Source organism: Neovison vison, chromosome 1 (genome assembly GCF_020171115.1).
Source record: "Neovison vison isolate M4711 chromosome 1, ASM_NN_V1, whole genome shotgun sequence".
In the NCBI taxonomy this organism is placed as follows: Eukaryota; Metazoa; Chordata; class Mammalia; order Carnivora; family Mustelidae; genus Neogale; species Neogale vison.
This window is the reverse complement of record NC_058091.1, coordinates 223,499,411-223,524,515: the sequence shown is the minus strand read 5'-3', so window position 1 is coordinate 223,524,515 and position 25,105 is coordinate 223,499,411.

The following is a 25,105-nucleotide window of genomic DNA, read 5'->3' as shown; positions in this document are numbered from 1 at the left end:
AGCAGGGGGGAGGGGTAGAAGGAGAAGCAGACTCACCATTGATCGGGGAGCCTGATATGGGACTCTGTCCCAGGACCCTGGGATTGTGACCTGAACCAAAGACAGGCACTTAACTGACTGAGCCACCTAGGTACAAAATTTTCAAATTCTTGAGTACACTTTAAAAATCTCTTATCCAGGGGCGCCTGGGTGGCTCAGTGGGTTAAGCCTCTGCCTTTGGCTCAGGTCATGGTCTCAGGGTCTTGGGATCGAGCCCCGCATCAGGCTCTCTGCTCAGCAGGGAGCCTGCTTCCTCCTCTCTATCTGCCTACTTGTGATCTCTCTCTCTCTCAAATAAATAAACAAAATCTTTAAAAAAAAAACTCTTATCCATAAATTGCATGATTGCTATTCTAATTCAAAAACTCAGTTTATCATTTATATAAAATCAAACTATATATTCAAAACAATTCCCATAATCCAATTACATCATAACTTTACCCAGTACTTCCACAGTACAATGTCATACATTAAGTGGAATGTGTAGTCCTTGAAACTTATGTTTGCAAAGCCTTTTAATGAGTTATTATACTTCATATCTTCAGAAGGCTTTTCCAGGTTCACTCTCTGTCTCTGCCCTGCTTTGGGCTTAGGTAGGCCAAACCCATGGACTATATGAACTGACTCCCTATTGGGTTTAACCCATGGTAGATACAGCCAGGAATTTGAGAAAAGGCCTGGAAAAGAGAACAGGGGGCAAAATATTTATCGCCCAGATTCTTTTCCTTTCTGGGTCCATGTACGCATTGGTTACAACCCTCTACTGAGGATCATGGTTTTTATCAGCTTATCTTTGAAATGTACTCCATACTAGTATTATCTCAGAGAAATATAATCCAAATAATGCATATAATTTTAATTTTTCTACTAGCCACATTTTTTACATAAAGAGATATAATTATTGTCAATGTATTTCATTTATTTATCACAAGGCATCCAAAAGATTATTGTTGCAATATGGAACCAATATGAAAAATGATTAATGAGGTATTTTACATTCTTCTATTTTCATACTAACTCTTAGAAATACAGTCTATATATTAAACTTATAGCACCCCTGAATTCAGACTAGCCACATTTTAAGTCCTCAATACCATATTACCCTTCACTTATGTTGCCCCTTTCTCTTCCACAACTTTGTAAATAGTTCTTTTATTAAACTCTCGTCAATAAAACTATGATAAAAACAGAGAGAGAAAGCCAAGACATAAGAGACTGTTAACTCTAGGGAACAAACTGAGGGTTCCTGGAGGGAGGGTGGGAGGGGTGGGTAACTGGACGACAGGCATTAAGGAGGGCACGGGAAGTAATTAGTGCCGGGTGTTCTATGTAACTGATCAGTCACTCTACGTCTGAAATTAATAATACAGTGTATGGCGACCAAACAGAATTGATATTAAAAAACAATTCTCCTCAGATTACCCACAAGTGTGTATCATCTATATTCTGTCAGAGTGAAAATTATATACATGGGGAAAAGCTTGATATAATGGTTAAGAAAAAGTAGTGCCGGAGATTACACAATTACAGTTCAGTCTCAATTACGTGAAAAATGCACATAAAAGAAACTGCAAGGAAGTAGCCCAAAATGTTTACCTAAAATAATGAAATTGCCAGCATTTTCTTTTTCTTGATGCTTTACTATACTCTCCAAATTGTATAAAATTCGTAAAAGAGTATTTTAAACGTCAAAACAAAAATTCAATATTATACTTAGCAAAACTGAGAAGATGAATACAACTCAGAGAGTGACTATTTGTGCTCACCTTCTTCCAGTAGCAGAAAGTAGCAGAACCCACCCCTAAAAGGCCTCTCAAAAGAAAACTGAAGTCCATCATATATAGATTTACGGCATAAACAGAATGTCAAACAAACTGGAAATAAATATCACTTTCAGCATATCTATACATTTCTCAGAAAGGAGAGCCAAACACTCCTGAGTTCAAAAAAGGCTGTCAGTACACTGAGTTTTCAACAGAGTTCCCTTCTTTCACAATATAAGTACAGAGAACAAAGTCAGCACATAAGGCCCAGTGTAATGCTGAGACTAAAATTAGTAATCAAATATAAACTGGGTTTAAATGTGGAGCATTTCTAAGGTTTTCACTTCAAAATCTACATGGTAGTGAGTTCAAAAATATTCCTTAATGTGTGTCAAGACAAAACAAAGAACACAGAAAGTATGTGAAAAAAGGGTACCTCGGGGCGCCTGGGTGGCTCAGTGGGTTAAAGCCTCTGCCTTCGGCTCAGATCATGATCCCAGGGTCCTGGGATCAAGCCCCGCATCGGGCTCTCTGATCAGCGGGGAGCCTGCTTCCCACCCCGTTCTGCCTGCCTCTCTGCCTACTTGTGATCTCTGTCTGTCAAATAAATAAATAAAATCTTAAAAAAAAAAAAAAAAAAGAAAAAGAAAAGAAAAGAAGAAACGGTATCTCAATACCAGTACTGATTTGTGTCTTCTTCAGTCATTATCCTCTCTGGTTGCCCCAAGAAACAAAGCCCTTTGAGAGTTGGAAAAATGGAACAAATGATTTATGTAATCGTTTCCTCCTTTGACTATTTGGCTTTGCCACCATAGCAGCCTTACATTAGACATTCCCTAAGAACTGTGTAAAATACCTCAACATCCTTTTGTTCCCCACATCTGCTGCCTCTGATGTCTTTTAATACCAGTTTTATTGTAATAACAAAAATAATCAGAAACGATTTAAATATCTATTAAAAGATTAAATAATAAAACATCCATTAAATGGAATACTGTGCAACTATTAAAATTAATGTTATAAAAGATTATTTCATGTACTACAACATGAATGTACTTAATGTTACTCAACTGTACATGTAAAAATAGTTAAAATGCTAAAAATCTCTATTATATATATTTTACTATAATAAAAAAAGACAATTTGATAACATGGGAAATGCTGACAAGGTATTGTGGGGTGGGTGTGTGTATGTGTGTGTGTTTTAAAAGAGAGAGACAGAGAGCGAGCACAAGCAGGGGGAGCGGCAGGCAGAGGCAGAGGGGAAAGCAGACACCCACTGAGCAGGGAGATGATGCAGGTCTTGAGCCCGGGACCTTAGGATCAAGACCTGAGCCGAAGGCAGAGGCTTAACGGACAGAGCCATCAAGGCACCCCTGTATTGTTGGGGTCTTTTTAGTTAAAATATTAAGGGAGGATGAACCAATATAGTATGGCAACTAATCATTAAACAAAGGGAATTGATGATCTCATTTGTCTACTGTATAAAATTTAGAAAAGCTCACAGAAAGTATTTAAAACCTCCTTTATCATCCAGCTATAACAAGTGCTAATCATTGTATCCCTAAGATGGGATAGAGTGATATTGATATTGGTCCCTACTAATGCCGTCCTCTATCTATACTCCCTAATAAGCTCTTCACCACAGGCAAATAATGCCCAGACAATTATCTTCTCATTTCTCATCATCCACACATTTCAAGGCCCCTGGGCGGCTCAGTCAGTTAAGTGCCAACTCTTGGTTTCAGCTCAGGTCATGATCCCAGCCTGAGGTCAAGCCCTGCCATCAGCCTCCACACTCAGCAAAGAGTCTGCTTCCTCTCTCCTTCTGCCTCTCCTTCTTTCCTGACCCCTGCTCATGCACTCTTTCAATTTCCCTCCCTCTTTCTCTCTAAAACAAATAAATAAATCTTTAAAAAAAAAAATCTATACATTTCACTAATAGTTCAAACATCCTTTTTCCCTTAGTCATTATTTGTCTGAATAAAAACAGCTAAAAGGTAACTGTGTGCTTACTATTTTACCATTCTATCTATCTATCTTGTTTAATCCTTACAAATCCCGGGTGAAGCAGTTACCATTATTTTCCTTATGTTGCGTCTGATAAAACTGAGGTTTTGAGAGATCAATCACTTTTTTCAAGATCATTTAACTAAAGGCTGGTGGAACCACATGTCAGGTACAAGTCAGCTAACTCCAAAGCCTGTGAGCCTAACTACTCAGAAAATACTTCTGACTTTTGTATAGGTACAAATAAAAATCTAGCCTCACAATCTAATAATAAAATCAAACCTAAGTTTAATTACAAATTTTCAGATTCTTTCAACAGTCCTGTTGATCAGTTCCTAAATGCTCTGTCTCAGTGAGTAAAACTGGTAAACAAGATTACTCAACCTCACCATGGTTGTCAAATTAGAAAGACTCTCTAGGGATGCATGGTGTATACACTAAAAACTATAAGAAACTGATGAAATAAATTGAATACAAAAATAAATGGAACAAATTGGCTGATGAATAGATAAGGAATATGTGGCATATATATACAATGGAATACTAAGCCATCAAAAAGAATGAAATTCTGCCACTTGCGACGATGTGGATAGAACTAGAGGGTATTACGCTAAGTGAAATAAGTTAATAAGAGAAAGACAATTACCATATGATTTCACTCATATGTGGAACTTAAGAAACAAAACAGATGAACATAGGGGGAAGGGAAGGAAAAATAAAGTAAGAGGAAACAGAGAGAGAGACAAACCGTAAGAGACTCTTAAGCTATAGGGAATAAACTGAGGGTTGCTGGAGAGGTGGTGGCTAAGGGGATGGGGTGACTGAGTGATGGGCATTGTAGAGGACACTGGATGTAATGAGCACTGGGTGTTATATTTAGGTTATGAATCACTGAATTCTACCACTGAAATGAATAATACAGTATATATTAATTAAATTGAATTTAAATAAATAAAATTATATTCTGTGCTCATGGATTGGAAGAATTAATACTTTTACAATATCCGCACTACCCAATCTATTGATTTGATGCAATCTCTATCAATGGAATTTTTCACAGAAATAGAACAAACAATCCTAAAACTGGTATGGAACTATAAAAGATGCAAAAAACGCCAAAGCTTTCTAATATAAGAAGCTATAGTAATCAAAACAGTGTGATGTTGACATAAAAACAGTCACAGAGGGGCGCCTGGGTGGCTCAGTGGGTTGAGGCCTCTGCCTTCTGCTTGGGTCATGATCCTGGGGTCCTGGGATCGAGCCCCGCATCGGGCTCTCTGCTTAGTGGGGAGCCTGCTTCCTCCTCTGTCTCTCTCCCTGCCTCTCTGCCTACGTGTGATCTCTGTCTGTCAAATAAATAAATAAAATCTTTAAAAAAAAAGTCACAGAGATCAATGAAAATAGAATACTGAGCCCAAAATAAAGCTACGCATATACTGTCAATTAATTTACAACAAAGCAGCCAAAAATACACAGGGTAGTTAGATTCTTTAGTAAATAGTGTTGAGAAAAATGGCCAGCCACATGCAAAACAATGAAACAAGACCCCTATTTTGCAACATGTTTAAAAACTAACTCAAAATTGATCAAAGATTTGAATCTGAGACCCAAGACCATATAACTGCTAGAAGAAAATGTAGGTGGCAAGCTCCTTGATATTGGTCTTTAAGATTTGATACCAAAAGAAAAGGCAACAAAAGCAAAAATAAGTAAGTGGGAGTCCATCAAACTAAAAAGCTTCTGCCACAGCAAAGGAAACCTTCAACAAAGGAAAAGGCAACCCACTAAATGGGAGAAAATATTTGCAATTCTTACATCCAATAAGAGCTTAATATTCAATATATATGAAGAACTCCTACAACTCAGCCAAAAAAGAAACACTCTCATTATATAGTGGGCAGAAGATCTGAATAAACATTTTACCAGCAAAGACACATGAATGGCCAAAGGACACATGAAAAGGTGTTCAGCATCACTAATCATCAGGGAAATGCATATCAAAATCACAGTGAGATAACATTTCACATATATCAGAATAACTACTATCAAAAATAATGTAGGAAATAACAAGTGTTGGTGAGGATATGGAGAAAAGGGAACCACTGTATATGCTTGGTGAGAATATACACTGGGGCAGCCACTATGGAAAACAGTGGGAGGAATCCTCAAAAACTGAAGACTGAAACTACCATATGATCCAGCAGTTCCACTTCTGGATAGGTATCTGATGAAAATGAGACACTAGGTCAAAAAGATATATGCATCCCCATGTTCACAGCAGCCTTATTTACAAAGTCAAGATTCAGAAGCAATCTAATCATCCATTGAGGAATGAATAAGGAAAATGGGATATATATGGACAAATGCACATATATATATATATACACACATATATGTACACATATGTATGTCCACAACACATATATATGTACATATATATACACCGATACATGCACACACCAAAAATGGAATATTATTGAGCCATTAAAAAAAGGAACTCTTCCATTTGGGTAGACATGGGTAGACCTTGATGGCATCATACTGAGTGAACTTAAGTCATATATATAAATATCAAATCACTGTGTTGTACAACTAAAACAAATATACTACCAAATGTTAATTATATCTAACCTAAAAATATTTTATTTTATTTTTTTTTTTTAAGATTTTATTTGTTTATTTGACAGACAGAGATCACAAGTAGACAGAGAGACAGGCAGAGAGAGAGAGAGAGAGGGAAGCAGGCTCCCTGCTGAGCAGAGAGTCCGATGTGGGACTCGATCCCAGGACCCTGAGATCATGACCTGAGCCGAAGGCAGCGGCTTAACCCACTGAGCCACCCAGGCGCCCCATAACCTAAAAATATTTTAAAGATTGTTCTATCTGATAGGACAAGCAACCAAAAAATAAGTCAATAAATATATAAAATATTTAAAGAATATGATGAACCAACTTGACAACACTGGCATATCAAACACTATACCCAATGATAGAATACACTTGTGCTTGAGGAGATACGAATCACTTCACAAAACAGACTATATGCTGGCTCATAAAACAAATATCAAACATTTCACAGTAGTATAACATATAGAGTATGCTCTCTGACCATAAGGAAACTAAACAAGCACTCATTGATAAAAAGATAACTAGAGGGGAGCTTGAGTGGCTTGGTCAGTTAAATATCTGCCTTCAGCTCAGGTCATGATCCTGGGGTCCTGGGATTGAGTCCTGCAGGTTCCCTCCTCAGCAGGGCATCTGCTTCTCCCTCTTCTTCTCTACCTACCCCTCCAGCCCCTCACTGCACCCTTCATGCTCACTCATGATCTCGTTCTCTCTCTCTTTCTCAAATAAATAAATCTTAAAAAATAAAAGATAACTAGAGAAGCTCTAAATGTTTAGAAATTAGGAAACACAAATCTGAGTTGCAGATCTACAAAAAAAAATCACAACGGAATTTTGAATTGAATAATAATGAAGAAACAATTCATTAGAACTTGGGATCACTGTATGCTAACCAACTTGAATTTAAATTAAAAAAAAAGAACTTGTGGAATGTAGCAAAAGCAATACTTAGATGATAATTTATAGGTCAAAGTGAATGGAAAGTAGAAATATTGAAAAATATATATCAAGCTTCCACCTCAAGAAGTACTAGAAAAGGCAAAATAAGTCGAAAGAAAATCTATTAATAATAAGAGAAAAATAAAATAAAAAGCATATATTCAACAAAGAGAAAAGCAATGAAATTATAAGCTCACTCATTGAAAAAATTAATAAACCTTAGTAAGAATAAGAAAAAAAAATAGAAAAACCACAAATTATCAGTAACAGAAATAAAAAAGAGAACATTCTGGGGGTGCATGGGCGGCTCAGCGAGTTAACGCTTCAGCTGAGGTGGTGATCTCAGAGTCCTGGGATCTAGCTCCACATCATGCTCCCTGCTCAGTGGGAAGCCTGTTTCTCCCTCTCTCTCTGCCACTACTCTCCACACCCCCGCACTTACGCTCTCTCTCAAATAAATACATTTTTTTAAAAAAAGAGAACATTCTATAGAGTCTACAGTTTTTCAAAACATAAAGGAAGACATTATAAATACATTTCTATCAATAAATGTAAAAATTTAGAAACAAAGACCAATTCTTTGAAAAATACAACAAAATTGACATGAAGGGATATAAAAACCAGAAATTTCCTCTACCTAGTAAAGAAATTGAAACCACAATTTAAAACTTTTCAACAACAATAATGAAAACTCTAGGCCCGGAATTTCCTGGGTATGAAGACCCATTAAAAAGTGATGGTAATTAAGACAATATAGTCTTAAATCAATAGAAAATAATACAGCCTTATAACTGGCATACACACACACACACACACACACACACACCAGTAGCTTGATTAAAGACACCAAATCAATTCAGTGTAGAAAAGGATAGTCCTTTTCATAAAGGTGCTGGAGCAACTAAATAAAAATAAATATGAATATTACAAACATATCGGAATGATAGGAGGAGAAAAAGTTGACCACCCCCCACCTCATCTACTTAAAAAGGTTAATTCAGGGTACATCACAGATCTAATCTACACATCAAAGCAATAAATCTTCTAGAGGAGCTCATAGGACAATCTCTTCATAACTTTGGAGCAAAAACCTTTTAAGTCAATCAGAATCAGCACTAATCATGAAAGAAAATATTGATAAATTGGACTTCATTTAAATTAAGAACTTATGCTGATCAAAATAAACCACCAAAAGAGTAAAAAGGCAAGCCACTGACTAGGTAATATATCTGCAAAGCTTATACACAAAGATGGAAAAATATTCAGGATACAGTAAGGATTGTTACTTATCAATAAGAAAAAAAAAGACAACCCTATTTGTTTATTTTTTTTTATTAACACATAATGTATTATTTGCCCCAGGGGTACAGGTCTGTGAATCATCAGTCTTACACAGTTCACAGCACTCACCATAGTACATACCCTCCCCAATGGCCATAACCCAGCCACCCCATCCCTCCTACCCCCTCCCCTCTAGCAATCCTCAGTTTGTTTCCAGAGATTAAGAAGACAACCCTATTTTTAGTAGGTTAAAAAAAAACCATTTAAAGAATAAATGCAACTTACAAATTAAAAAAATACTCAATACAATTTTTCAATGGGAAATACACATTAAACCCACAGTGGTAAAACTAAGTAGACAATACCAAATGGCAAGAATGTGGAGCAATTAAAACTCTCAAGCATTATTCATGAAAATATTGCTGGTAAAACTATTTTGGGAAAATGCTTGGCAGCATCTTTGAAGCTATACATATACCTGTATGTGACACACAAATTCCACTCCTGGGCATACACCCAACAGAAATGAGTCCTTCTGTCCACTAAAAAAATTATAGAAGAATGTTGAGAGTAATAATTTCATAACCTCAAATACTGGAAATAATCCAAATGTCCTTCAACAGTAGAGCAGATAAATCAATTATATTCACACATTAGAATATAATTCAGCAATAAAAACAAATTACTGACAAATGCATCAATCAAGTGAATCCAAATAAACAATGTTGAGCAAAAGAAGGCATACGCGACAGAGTACAGTTTGTAGACTCTCATGATAAATGGAAGAATAGTGGTATATACTTGGGAAGGGCATGAGGAAGACATGGAGGGTGTTAGAAACACTTCATATTTTTGTTTGGGCGATAATTACATTAGGAAAAAATCATGGAGCTTCCCACTAGGATCTGGGTAATTCAGAGTAATACATCACTTTTTAAAAAACAAACAAAAAACCAAGATACCTGGGTGGCTCAGTGGGTTAAGAGTCTGCCTTCGGGAGGAAGACAAACCATAAGAGACTCTTATTCTCAGAAACAAACTGAGGGTTGCTGGAAGGGAGAGGGCTGGGAGGGATAGGGTGTCTGGGTGGTGGCCATTGAGGAGGGTGAGTGCTGTGAAATGTGTAAGCTGATGATTCACAGACCTGTACCCCTGGGGCAAATAATACATTATATGTTAACTTAGAAAAAAAAAAAAAAAGTCTGCTTTCAGCTCAGGTGTGATCCCAGGGTCCTGGGATGGAGCTCCCCATTGAGCTCCCTGGCTCATCCTCGCTCTCTTGTCTCTTTCAAATAAATAAATACATTTTTTAAAGAAAATGAACAAAAAACAAATTGAAAATAACACAGACACACTATGCAAAGTAGTAAAAAAAAAAAAAAAAGAATACAAAAGCAAGTGATACAAGAGATCAGAGGACTAGTGGAACAGTTACATCTAAAATGGAAAGTAAAGCCATAAGATCTGGACTGACTCTTGCATAGACAGGAACGAGATAAGCACAGAGAGTAAGTGTATGAGTAAATTATACAGTGAGGAAACAGAAGTCACGTGCAATTGATGAGTATTTCAAGTAAAATGGTACAGATGAGCCATTTCTAAATTATGTCCTCAGACCAGCAACATCAACATCAGCTACCAATTTGTTAAAAATTCAAAAACTACAGGATTTCACTCATATGTACAATTTAAGAAACAAATGAGCAAGGAAAAAAAGAGAAGAGAGAGGTAAATGAAGAAATAGACTCTTCACAATGGAGAACAAACTGATGATTATCAGAGGGAAGTGGGTGGGGGATGGGTGAAACAGGTGATGAATACTAAAAGTGTACTCGTGATAAGCACCAGGTGTTGTAATAGAAGTACTGAATTACAATACTGTACACCAGAAACTAATATTAAACTATTTTAACTACAAGGAATTTAAATTAGAGCTTTAAAAAAAGAGGTCAGGGCTAGGTGTTTGATATTGGACTAGAATATACAAAGCAACTAATTCTAAATTTATAAATTGCTACACATTGCTTGTTCCTAGGGATAAAAAGATGAACCAAAAGACTCTACCATTATTGCCAACAATATAAATCTACATCAGAGGCTCTTTATTAAGACTCTTTTCACTCTTAAAGTTACTAAGGACCCAAAAACAGCTTCTTATATGGGTTATATCTAGCAATATTTACTACATTAAAATCAAAATTGAGAAATTAAAATATGTGCCTATTAATTCATTTAAATAACAATAAACTCCCTACATGTATTTTATGATGAATTTCTTTCCAAAAGCAAAAAAAAAAAAAAAGTCCATGAATAATGTGGATTTCTGAAAATCTCTTTGATGTCTAGCTTAAGAGGAATAGATGGTGTCTCATATTTGCTGTTGCATTTAATCTACTGGAAGAGAATGCTTTGGCTGAAGTATGTGAAGCAAATCTGGTCTCCCACAGACAGGTAACTGGAAAAGTATTTCAATCAACTTCACAGGTAATGGTGGATATTTTTCTTTAATATACCTCAAAACTCAACCAGAGACAGTTTCTTAACAATTAGTTGCAATGTGATATCTGAAACGAAAAGAGCAAACTTTTCAAACTCCACAGACAGGAGAAAATTCGAGTGAACAAGGCAGATAACATCTATTAAGACTGTTATTAAAATAGTTTGGCTTTGAAGACCTTCAGAGGATCTCATGGAGACTTCCAAGGATCCCCAAACCATTTTTTGAGAATATTTGGCAAAACCCAAAATTGTCAACATGGTGTACACAGCTCTGTTTATTCTGATCCATACTACCTCTCCGAGTTCATCTTCTACCAAACTTCCCTCTGCTTCCTCTGGTCCAGCCCCTTTCACCTCCTGATGTTCATGGAACCCTCTAAGCACATCCCTACCTCAAAATCTTTGATTCTGTAACTTCCTCAGCCTGAAACACTTTCCTCATAGCTTACCACATGTCTCATACTACCTCATTTCACTCAGATCTGTAAAGGTTACCTTATTTGGAAATAGGGTCTTTGAAGATGTAATTAAATTAAGGAAAGGTCATTAAGGTAAGCCCTAATTCAATGACTGGTATCCATAAAAGATGAAAAAAAAATTTGACACAGAAACAGACAGATGGACAACGCCATGTGAAGAAAGAGACAGAGATTGTAATAATACATGTACAAACCAAAGAACACCAGGGATTGGCAGCCATCACCAGAAGGTAGGAGAGAGGCATGGAACAGATTCATCCTCAGAGCCCTTGGAAGGAGCCAACCTGCCAACATCTTGATTTCAGACTTCTAGCCTCCAAAACTATAAAAGAATAAATTTCTACTGTGTTCAGCAACAAAGTTGGTGGTACTTTTGTCACAAAAGTATAAAATAGAAAAGAAGACAGTAATCTCTCACGCCAAAGTACTCCAAATAATTTACGTAGCTACTTCACCTTCAAGGAAGTAGAGCAGAACTTCCCACTCTAATGGAAGTATAGGCTGCACACAGTGACTTCCTTCCAAAGAGTATAGTATGAAAGAGCAGTGTTGTGGAGATTAGCTTTACAGTAGAGAAACCCAACCAAGGTCAATATCGACAGTGATAAGTCCTGTGGATAATAATGCAACAATGATACAATGTAATGAAAATGGCACTTTACCCCTATGGTCTTCCTTCCAAAAACTCATAACCCTAATCTAATCATAAAAAAATGATCCAAAAGATTTCAAGGACATTCTACAAAATACCTGACTAGTAATCCAATAAAGTCAAGGTCATCAAAATACCTGACTAGTACTCCAATAAAGTCAAGGTCATCAAAAACAAAGAAAGCCTAGGGGCGCCTGGGTGGCTCAGTGGCTTAAGCCTCTGCCTTAGGCTCAGGTCATGATCTCAGGATCCTGTTCAGCAGGGAGCCTGCTTCCTTCTCTCTCTCTGCCTGCCTTTCCTCCTACTTTTGATCTCTCTCTCTGTCAAATAAATAAATAAATTTTTTTTAAAAATAAAAAAACACAAAGAAAGCTTAGAGAAAAAAAAAGTTTAAGATAAAGTTTATTAAAAAGACAGCAATGGCCAAGAATCATTAGAATTTAGCTCACCACTACTACCAATGCAGATTAAATTATGAAATCAACATTCAGAGCCATTCTATCTAGTTCTAATTGTACCACACTTCCCATATTTTACCATTCAAAAAAGTATGTATTCAGTACACATTATGTACCATAGCAGACACTATTATGGGTGCTTAGAATTAAATGATGGCTAAAATCAAATTCCTTCTCGGAATAGTTCACATTTTGATGTGAACACACTGCAGTTTTTATTTTTTATTTATTTTTTTCAAAGATTTTATTTATTTATTTGACAGAGAGAGATCACAAGTAGGCATAGAGGCAGGCAGAGAGAGAGAGAGGAGGAAGCAGGCTCCCTGCTGAGCAGAGAGCCCGATGCGGGACTCGATCCCAGGACCCTGAGATCATGACCTGAGCCGAAGGCAGCGGCTTAACCCACTGAGCCACCCAGGCGCCCCACACTGCAGTTTTTAAACACAGTCAAAGATGTATACAGGTTCCAACATGATCCCCAACATACAGTTCCAAGTACACAACCCAGAAGATCCACGACTAGACAGTCTTCAGCGAAAACATTTAGGCAAATTAGCCCACTCCTAATACGGGGTACTTGGTAGTTCCCAAAAAGGCCAGTATCAGAACAAATGGGCTTTTCCTTATAGAAGCCACAGAATTTAAGGATTTTCTCCCTCAATTTACAGAAGAGCTATATGTGTACAAAAGAGCTTGTAAGGAAAAAAGAGAATTAAAATACTAAAAAGAAAAAGGATGGTTGAGATATGCATTTTGCCTAATTATTTGCTATTTACTTCTATCCACAAAGTAAATGCACACCTTAAATTCAACTTACCTTTCCAACACCAATTCCCATCACACCAGCTACTCTGCCAGAAATAGTTCAATGCTCTTGCTACCCAGTAAGACAAAAGAGTAACTGGAAACCCCCTCCCTTTTCCATATCTGTACACTGGTACACACATCACTGAATGAGCAACTATGTCTTGTTCACTGCGCCTGCACTCTCTCAAATCCACCCATTACTTTCAGTTCTTACTGGCCCACAAAAGGTCCCATCAATTTCTCTTTTTTTCCCTATTTAAATTCAATTAATTAACATATAATATATTATTTGTTTTGAGGTACAGGTCTGTGATTCATAATACCCAGTGCTCATTAAAACATATAACCTCCCCTGTGTCCATCACCCAGTTACCCCATCCCTCTCACTCCCTTCCCTTGGACAACCCTCAGTTTGTTTCCTTCGATTAAGAGTCTCTTAATGGTTTGTGTTCCTCTCTAGTTTCATATTATTTCATCCCTCTCTTCCCCTATGATCTTTTCCCTCATTTCTTAAATTCCACATATCAGTGAGATCATATGATAACGGTCTTTCTCTCACTGACTTATTGTGCTTAGCGTAATATCCTCTAGTTCCATCCATGTCAATGCAAATGGCAAGATTTCATTTTTGATGGCTACATAGTATTCCATTGCATATATATACACACCCACCACCTCTTTATCCATCTAGGCTCCTCCCATAGTTTGGCTACTGTGGACATTGTTGCTATAAACATTCAGGTGTACATGCCCCTTCAGATCACTATATTTGTATCTTTAGGGTAAATACACAGTAGTGCGATTGCTGGGTCACAGAGTAGCTCTATTTTCAATTTTTTGAGGAATCTCCATACTTTTTTCCAGAGTGGCTATACCAGCTTGCATTCCCACCAACAGTGTAGGAGGGAAGTTCCCCTTTCTCCACATCCTTGCCAATATCTGTCATATCCTGACTTGTTCATTTTAGCCATTCTGACTAGTGTGAAGTAGTATCTCACTGTGGTTTTGATCAGTATTTCCCTGATGCCGAGTGATGTCTATGTCTGTTAGCAATATTATGTCTTCTTTGGAGAAGTGTCTATTCATGTCTTCTGCCATTTCTCAATTGGATTATTTGTTCTTTGGGTGTTGAGTTTGTTTTTTTGTTTTGTTTTGTTTTTTTAAGATTTTATTTATTTATTTGAGAGAGAGAATGAGAGAGAAAGAGAGAGCATGAGAAGAGGGAGAGTCAGAGGAAGAAGCAGACTCCCTGCCAAGCAGAGAGCCCAATGCAGGTCTTGTTCCCGGGACTCCAGGATCATGACCTGAGCCGAAGGCAGTCGCTTAACCAACTGAGCCTCCCAGGCATCCCCGGGTGTTGAGTTTGTTAAGTTCTTTATAGATTTTGGATACTAGCCCTTTATCTGATATGTCATTTCCAAGTATCTTCTCACATTCTTTCAGTTATCTTTTGGTTTTGTCAACTATTTCCTTTGCTGTGCAAAAGATTCTATCTTGATGAAGTCCCAATAGTTCATTTTTGCTTTTGTTTCCCTTGGCTCTGGAGATGTGTCTGGCAAGAAATTGCTGTGGCCGAAGTCAAAGAGATTGTTGCCTGTGTTCTCCTCCAGGATTTTGATGGACTCCTGTCTCACATTGAGGTCTTTCATCCATTTTGAGTCTATTTTTGTGTATATGGTGTAAGAAAGTGGTCCAATTTCATTCTTCTGAATGTGGTTGTTCAATTTTTCCCAACACCATTTGTTGAAGACACTGTCTTTCTCTCCATTGGACATTCTTTCCTGCTTTGTCGAAGATTAGTTGACCACAGAGGTGAGGGTCCATTTTTGGGTTCTCTATTCTGTTCTGTTGATCTATGTGTCTCTCTCTGTGCCAGTACCATACTTTCTTAATGATTACAGCTTTGTAGTAGAGCTTGAAGTCTGGAATTGTGATGCCACCAGCTTTGGTTTTCTTTTTCAACATTCCTTTGGCCATTCACAGTCTTTTCTGATTCTGTACAAATTTTAGGATTGTTTGTTCCAGCTCTTTGAAAAATGCCAATGTTATTTTAATATGGATTGCATTGAATATATAGATTGCACTAGGTAGCACAGACATTTTAACAATATTTGTTCTTCTAATCTAGAAGCACAGAATGTTTTTCCATTTCTTTGCATCTTCCTCAATTTCTTTTATGAATAATCTATGGTTTTCTGAGTATACAGATCCTTTGCCTCTTTGGCTAGGTATCTTTTGGCATTTGGTACAGTTGTAAATGGGATTGACACCGTAATCTTTTTCTTCTTTCTTGCTGTTGGTGTATAGAAATGCAAGTGATTTCTATGCATTGATTTTATATCCTGCCACACTTCCTGTATGAGTTCTAGCAATTTTGGAGTGGAGTCTTTGAGTTGTCTACATATAAAATATCACATCATCGGCAAAGAGTGAGAGTTTGATTTCTTCTTTGCCTATTCAGATGCCTTTTATTTCTTTTTGTTGTCTGATTGCTGAGGCTAGGACTTTCAGTACTCTGTTGAACAGCAGTGGTAATAGTGGGCATCCCTGTCATGTTCTTAATCTTGGGGGGAAAGCTCTCAGTTTTTTTCCCATTAAGAATACTTTTTGTGGGCTTTTCATAAATGGCTTTTATGATACCGAGGTATGCTCCCTCTATCCCTACACTGTGAAAAGTTTTAATCAAGAAAGGATGCCGTACTTTGTCAAATGCTTTTTCTACATCTGTTGAGAGAATCATATGGTGCTTGTTCCTTCTTTTATTTATGTAGTGTATCACACCGATCGATTTGCAGATTTTGAACCAACCTTACAGCCCAAGAATAAATCCCGCTTGGTCATGGTAAATAATCCTTTTAATGTTCTGTTGGATCCTGTTGGCTAGTATTTTCTTCTCCTTAACATATTTTCCCCAATCCAAAATTTTCCACAAAAAACTACCTTTCATATTGCTAAAACACCTGGGAGTTCAAGTCACAATTTTCTGATCATTCTCAAAAACCTGGACAAGTTTCCCAACTGTCAGGCCAGCATCCAAAGTTTTCTACCACTGCAAGTTTTATACCCCACTACTCCACTACATGATACCCACTGTATCTCCCCATTTCCTAATATTTTCCATCTAGAGCAATGTCAGATGATCCAACCTCCTAACTTCACAAAAAGGCAAATAAACTCAGAAGTTCAAACACCTTGCCCTGCCCCAACATAGGAGGCGAAAACAAACAGAAATCCAAACATAGGTCCCATAAATGCTAATCCTGAAATGTTTCCCAGCTCCACTTCCACGTCCTACCTTTAAGTTCTAGTCAAATGTCTTCCTTGATAATTTCAGGTATACTAGTTTTTAACAGTCTTAGCAAAGGAGAAAGAAAAGATATGCTGACAAAATTTAGTAGCTCACTATTAGTAGTTTTAGATGTCTCACCCATTCCTGGCAATTTTAGAATACAAAAAAAACATTAACTGACAGTAGATGCTCACACAAGCTAGACACAGGGATTAATGCTCTGCATAAATTTCCTCACTTAATCTTGCAGAGGTAAAAAACAATTCTCACAAATGATGGAAAAGATCTAAGAAGCATAAGCCCTTGTCTAAGATCACACAAACCGTTGGTGGAAAAGCTGAATTTGAACCCAGGTTTGGATTAAATATATTACTGGCATTTCCCTTTGCTCACATATCAATAAAAGGTTTTTATTCCCTTATTAACATGTGCAGACACCACTACCATTTTCTTCCCTTTCTTAGGCTTGCCTCTAATGACCAGCCTGGAAAACCATGGTGACATATTCGCCAGGACCATCACTACCGGGACTATGGGAGCTAACAGGACATCCCTGGTCTGTGTGGGAGAAGCCCTCACAGCTTTCAAGGCTTCTTCACCAGGTTCCCAGACTCACCACCCCCATTTCCCCTCCAGGACTGTGCAGGGTGGATGGCAGCCAACAATAGTGGTGCCTCCCACAGGCTCCTGCGGGTTTCAGTCCACCTTGTGAAGGTCATTGAAAAGAAAGATGCTGGAGTTGTGAGACCAATGTCCCCCGCACTGCGCCCTTAGATCATCGGAGAGGGCTCAGCCTGCAGCTCTTAAGACAAAGGCAGTGACCTGTGGAACCTCCCTAGGGGCCTCCATTTCTCAGTAAAGGACCTAGCAGTGACCTCCCGGGCATTCTCAGCCTTGGCAGCCCAGCTCACTGAGCAGACCCTGGTCACCAGACACCACTGGACCAATGCCAGTTTAGAGAGGCCTGGCCAAGGGGCTGTGGGGACCTTGATGGCTTAAGGGTAACACAGATCCCCCTAAGTCTTCTCTTCCTAGGATGTGTGAAACAGTTTGCAAACTAGCAAGCTCTGGGTTCACAGAGTGCTGTCAAAGCTCATTGCATTAAAATACTACCGGGCAAACATTTTTGTCTAGGAGCCTCACACCTCTCCTCTGTAAGGATTTTGCCCTCTTTACAGGAAAACAGCCTGTTAGTCAAGAACTCTTTCAGTAAAACGCTCTTGTCATCCATTTCCCAGATTATGCTTCATCTAAAGGGCCCTTCAATTTGATAGTTAATTCACCATAATTAAATACCCTTATTTCATGCAGGTGTGGGGCTGAGGATAAAACTAGCATCATAAATATAGCTTCTGGGTGCCTGGGTGGCTCAGTTGATTGACTGTCTGCCTTCAGCTCCGGTCATGATCCTGGGGTCCTAGGATGGAGCCCTGAGTCGGGCTTCCTGCTCAGCAGAGATCCTGCTTCTCCCTCTCCCTGCCTGTTACTCTGTCTACTTCTGCTTTCTAGCTATCAAATAAATAAAATCTTAAAAAAAGAAAATAAAATCATACACATATCCATACAGCTTCTGTTCTAAAGAAGACTACACTGGATGCCTTCACCTCCCCCCATCCCATTTTTTCCAGGCTTCGCCACAATCCTGGTGGCCCCTTTCTGCCTCTACTATAATTCTAAAGAGCCTTTATTTTTTCCACTTTTTCTTAAAATCTAGACACTCCACACTTTGTTTTCTGATTAACCACGTGATCCTTCAGGAGTGGTTTTCCATCACATCTAATACTACAACTCAGAAATCCTGTCTTCTCTTGTGGTGTGGGCTCTGACATTCTCTGTGAGAACAGGCTAAAGGGAAGACTAATGCTTGTATCAAATTCTGTTTTACAGATGGAATCCCAGTTAATCAGTAAGTACTCCCGGAGTACTGCAAGGCCTTGGAATATTGCCAGTTGGTCATTTGTTCAATTGAATCTGGATTAAATGGATACATCTAGAAGAATACAAAGTGCCAAATTTGATAAAATAAGCAAAATAAAGCTTGAATAAATAAGTAAACATTAAAGAAATTGAAGTGATAGCCAAATATCCCCCCTTCCAAAAAGCCAAGAATGTTTAACAGATGAGTCGTACAAAGCTGTTCAGCTTATTGCATGAGGCCAGTGTAATTATGATGCCAAAATCAGATAATAACAGTAAATGAAGAAAAACATGTATGCTCATTTTATTTATGAATGTGGTTTTAAAATTATTTCAAAAGTAACTAAATACAATAGTACTTTTCAAAATTACATTTTTTAGAGTTCGTACATTCCTAAGAATGTAGGTATGATTTAGCACCAGAAAAAAATCTATCAATGTTATTCACCATAGTAACATGCTGAAATATAGAACTGAAATCATTATGGCAAACAATGAGGGGGGGAATTCTATTAAAGTAAGTGGTATCTGCCATGAAAAATTCATAAGTATCTAAGAAATAAAGGCACGTTTTTCAGCCTGGTGAACCAACAACAAAACATTACATAGTAAACTAACTCTAAATATGTTCCTGATAAGATCATAAATAAGACAAAGGTGACCCCATGACCAACATTGATTGACAGATTATTGAAGGTCCTGCAAGACATATATATTAAAAAAAAAAAAAAAAGGACAGAGACAGCAAAAGAAAAAGAATGCAAGGGAGAAAATAATTAACTCAATATAGCAGATATGGGAATGAGTGACACAACCTACATGATCCCCTCAACAGACACAAAAAAATCACTGGACCAAATCCAGTGTCCATTTCTCAAAAATGAGAAACAAAAATGAACTTCCTCAACTTGATAAAGAGCCCCTCTGTAAAACCTATAGTTAGTATTGTACTTAATGTTAAGAGTCTAAATTTTCACCCCCTGAGATTAAGAACAATGCATGGATATCCACTTTGAACACTTGGATTCAGCATTCATGGATGTTCTAGACAATATAATTAGTCAATAAAATGAAATAAAAGACAGCCAGATTGTAAAGAAAGACGTAAAATTCTTTAATTATATACAATATGATCCTGTTAAAAAATTCCTAATAAAGCCACCTACAAAATGGCTACATGAACTCATAAAAGTTAGCAAAAGCAAAGAACACAAGATCAGTTTACAAAAACTGATCTTATTTCTATCTACCACAAATAATCAAACTATTCAGAAAGGAATTCCATTCATAATAACATCAAAAATAACAAAATTCTGACAGTAATATGGCAGTTGGTGAAGCAGAAAAGTCCTGAGCTCACCTCCTGCTAAGGATGAACAGAGTCAACAGCTACTTGTAAGGCAATTTACTACAAAAACAACCTGAGACTGACACAGCAGACATTTCACAGCTAAAGGCATAAAGAGAAATCTCCATTGAGAAAGGCAAGGTAGGGAAACAAACCCCAGCAGAGTGGCAACCCACAATCAGGAGGTATATCACAGGTGTGGAGGCACAACATGAGAAGCAAAGGGATCAAGCCCAAGTGGGGTTGGCTCTGAGGACCTGCAATGGGAAGAAGAGCTCCCATGACATATGACTTTGAAAATCAGTGTGGCTTAATTCTAGGAGGACCAGGGGGCTATAGGAAACTGAGTCTCTGCTCTTAAAGGGCCAGCATGCTGTATCTCTTAGCTAGAGGCCCAGCACAGAAGCAACAGCTTGAAAACCACATAGGGAACACAGGAAGGAAATGTATTAGCTAATGTATTAGGACATCTGCTGGAAGGGCAGGCTTCTACAGGAGCATTCCCTAGGAAGAGAAGTACAACTGGGAGCCTCCTTCAGCCTACCCAGCTGGATGCTCATGAAACCAGCTCTGACACTCTCCATCTGCCATGCTGGCACTGCTTGCCCCACCATGCAATCCCCTCTGGACCCACCCTACCCAAATAGCCTATCAGGCACCCCCCAAAGAAGCTCCAACCCCATCACATTCAGCTGGCAGATTCAGCCAGCGCAAGCATCTTTAAGAGCAATTCCTGCCTGAGGTTTGGGGAACTAGTCCGATCTACCAGTGCCTCCACAGTAGCTACAGTGAGGCCTCTCACTCAGCTGGGCCAGGAGTAACCTTACCCACCAGGAAGCACACAGCAGTTGCACTGGTCTATACACACAGCCAGGCTGAGAGCTAGCCTTGCCAAGTGGGCATCCTTAACAGTTGTGGCTGACCCACAATAGGAGGGTGCATTACCTTACAGAGGGGTTCTGGTGACCAGGAGGACAACAGTACTGGGCACCAGAGGTCATAAGGCCACTCACTACTTTCAAGACCAAGAGACATAGCTGATCTACCTAATTGATACTAACAAACACAAATGGTCAAACAAAACAATGAGAGAGAGGAATATAATTCAACCAAAAGAACAAGACAAAACCACAGAAAAAGATAAGCAAAACACACATAAGCAATCAACCTAATAGCTCAAAGTAATGGTCATAAAGATAGTCACCAGACTTGAAAGAATGGATTAACTCAGTGAAAACTTCTACAAAGCGATAGAAGATATCAAAAAGAACCAGTCAGAACTGAAGGATACAGTAACTTATGTAAAAATACACTAAAGGGAATCAACCACAGATTAGAGAATGATGAAAAAGAAAACGTATGAGAGCTGAATGACATGGTAGTAAAAAGCAACCAAGCTGGAGAGGAAAAAAAAATAATTAAAAAAAGTGAGGATAGGGCGCCTGGGTGGCTCAGTGGGTTAGGCCGCTGCCTTCGGCTCAGGTCATGATCTCAGGGTCCTGGGATCGAGTCCCGCATCGGGCTCTCTGCTCAGCAGGGAGCCTGCTTCCCTCTATCTCTCTCTCTCTGCCTGCCTCTCCATCTACTTGTGATCTCTCTCTGTCAAATAAATAAATAAAATCTTTAAAAAAAAAAAAAAAAGTGAGGATAAAGGCACATTGGCAGCACCATCAAGTGTACTAATATTACTAACATTCACTTTATAGGGGTCCTACAAGGAAAACAGAGAGGAAGAGGGCAAAAAACTTATTTGAAGAATATTAGCTGAGAATTTCCCTAATCTGGAGAAAGAAAACGACATCTATGGTGAGGAAGCACAGAAAACCCCAAACAAGATGAACCTAAAGTAGTCCACAATACACATAATAAAAAGGCCAAAGATTAAAGGTACAGAAAGAACCTGGAAAATAACAACTAATTATACACAATGGAAACCCCCTAAGTGTCTTAGCTGATTTTTCAGCAGAAACTTGACAGATCAGAAGAAAGTAGCACAATATATTCAAAGTGCTCAGGGGAAAACTTAAAACCAAAAATACTTAACTCAGCAGGATTATCATTCAGAATTGAAGAAAACATAAATAATTTCCTGGGAAAACAAAAATCAAAGGTGTTCCCCATCACAACATAGGCCTTACACGGAATGTTAAAGGGATTTTCCTTAAGCAGAAAAGATCCTAAATATAACTCAGACAATTAAAAAAGAAAAAAACTTCACTGGTAAAATCAAACATACACTGAAGATAGTAGTAGATCAATCACTTAGCTAGTATGAGGGTTAAAAGACAAAAGTGATAAAACAAATTTTATCTACAAAAAACTACTCAAGGGACATTCCAAATAAAAAGATATAGAATATGACATCATATATATAAAACATGTAAGAGGGAGTCAAAATGTAGTGCTTTTAGAACGTATTTCTAGATTGCTATGTACACAGAATGTTATATATCAATTTCATGATAACCACAATCCAAAAATCTATGACACATACACAAAAAATTAAAATTAAAAAAAAATGAAATCACAAGGGAAGTGAACAAGAACAGAGAACCACAAAACAACCAGAATACAATTACCAAAATGGCAGTAAGTACATACCTATCAATAATTACTTCAAATGAAAATGGATTAAATGCACCAATCAAAACACAGAGAGTGACTGAATGCACAGAAAAACAAAACTCACCCATACGTTGCTTACTAAGACTTATTTCAGACCTAAAGACACAAAAGGACTCAAAGTGAAAAAAATGGGAAAAAACAGTCTATAAAAATTAATGCAAAAAAAAAAAAAGTTGAGCCAGCAGTACTTCTTTTTTTTTTTTTTTTTAAGATTTTTTATTTATTTGACAGACAGAGATCACAAGCAGGCAGAGAGGCAGCAGAGAGAGAGGAGGAAGCAGGCTCCCTGCTGAGCAGAGAGCCTGATGTGGGGCTTGATCCCAGGACGCTGAGATCATGACCTGAGCTGAAGGCAGCGGCTTAACCCACTGAGCCACCCAGGTGCCCCGAGCCAGCAGTACTTCTATCAGACAAAACAGATTTTTTTAAAATGACCCAAACAAAAGACAAGGGTGTGGCATAATAGTAAAAAAACAAAAACAAAAACGAAAAAAAAAAAACAAGAAAGAAAAGTCAGTACAATAAGAAACTATAACAATTGTAAATATCTATGTGTCTGACATAGGAACACTTACAAAAGGCAAATATTAATAGACATAGAGAAAATGACAATAATACGATAATAGTGGGGACCTTAACACCTCACTTACATCAATGGATAGATAATCCACACAGAAAATCAACAAGGAAACAGTAGCTTTGGAGGGCATAGTAGATCATAGGGCCCTACTAAATACATACAGAACATTCCATTCAAAAGTAGCAGAAAACAAGGACATCTGGGTGGCTCAGAAGCATCTACTCTTGATCCCAGGGCTATAAGATCAAAGCCCCATACTGGATGTAGAGATTACTTTAATGAATAGAACCTTAAAAGATAAAGGAAACAACATTCTTTTCAAGTGTACATGGAATATTCTGCAGTATAGATCACAGGTGAAGCCACAAAACAAGTCTGAATAAATTTGAGAAGATTTAAATCATATCAAGCATCTTCTCTGACTATAATGTTATGAAACTAGAAATCAATTACAAGGAAAAAAATCTGAGAAAAAAATAAACATGAGGACGCCTGGGTGGCTCAGTGGGTTAGGGCCTCTGCCTTCGGCTCAGGTCATGATCCCAGGGTCCTGGGATCGAGCCCTGCATCGGCTCTCTGCTCAGCGGGGAGCCTGCTTCCTCCTCCCTCTGTCTCTGCCTGACTCTCTGCCTGCTTTTGATCTCTATCTGTCAAATAAAATAAATAAAATCTTTAAAAAATAATAAATAAACATGAAAAGCCTAAACAACATGCTACCAAACAACCAGTGGGTCAAAGAAGAAATCAAAGAGAAAATTTAAAAATTCTTGATGACAAACAAAAATGGGAACACCAGAGTTCAAAAAGCTTGGGACATAGGAAAACAGTTTTAAGAAGGAAATGTTTACTATACAGGCTAACATCAAGCAACAACAAAAATCCCAAATAAACAACCTAACTTTACACCTAAGGAAATAAAAAAAGAACAAATAAAGCCCAAAGTTAGTAAAAGGTAGCAAACAACAAAGATCAAAGAAAGAATAAATGACAAAAAGACTAAAAAACAATAGAAAAGATCAGTGAAATTAAGAGGTGGTTCTTTGAAAAGATAAACAAAACTGACAAATCTTCAGCCACATTCATCAAACAAGAGAGAAGACTCAAATAAAATCACAATTCAAAGAGAAATTACAAATGATACCACAGAAAAAGAATTATGAGAGACTAGTATGAAAAATTATATGCCAACATATTGGGCAACCTAGAAGAAATGAATAAATTCCTAGAAAAATACAATTTTCCAAACCCAAATCAGGAAGAAATAGAAAATCTGAACAGACTGATTCCTAGTACTAAAATCCAATGAGTAATAAAAATTTTCCAGCAAATAAAAGTCTAGAACTAAAAAGCTTCACAGGTGAATTTTATCAGACATTAAGGAAGAGTTAATACCTATCCTCTCAAATTATTCTAAGAAATAGAAGAAGAAGGAATGCTTCCAGATTCATTCTTTAAGGCCAGTTTTACCCTGATACTAAACCCACACAAAGATACTACCAAAAAAATTACATACCAATATACCGCAGATATATTGAATACAGATGCAAAAGCCCTTAACAAAGTCTTAGCAAACCACATGCAATAACACATTAACAGGATCATTCAACAAGATCAAGTAGTATTCATTTGGAGATGCAAGGATAGTTCAATATCTGCAAATCAATCAATATGATATACCACATTAACAAAACGGATACAAATCATAGGGTCATCTCAACAGATTAAAAAAAAAAGTTGAAAAAAATTTAACCCTTGTTCATGATAAAAGCTCTCAACAAAGTCCATATATAGGGA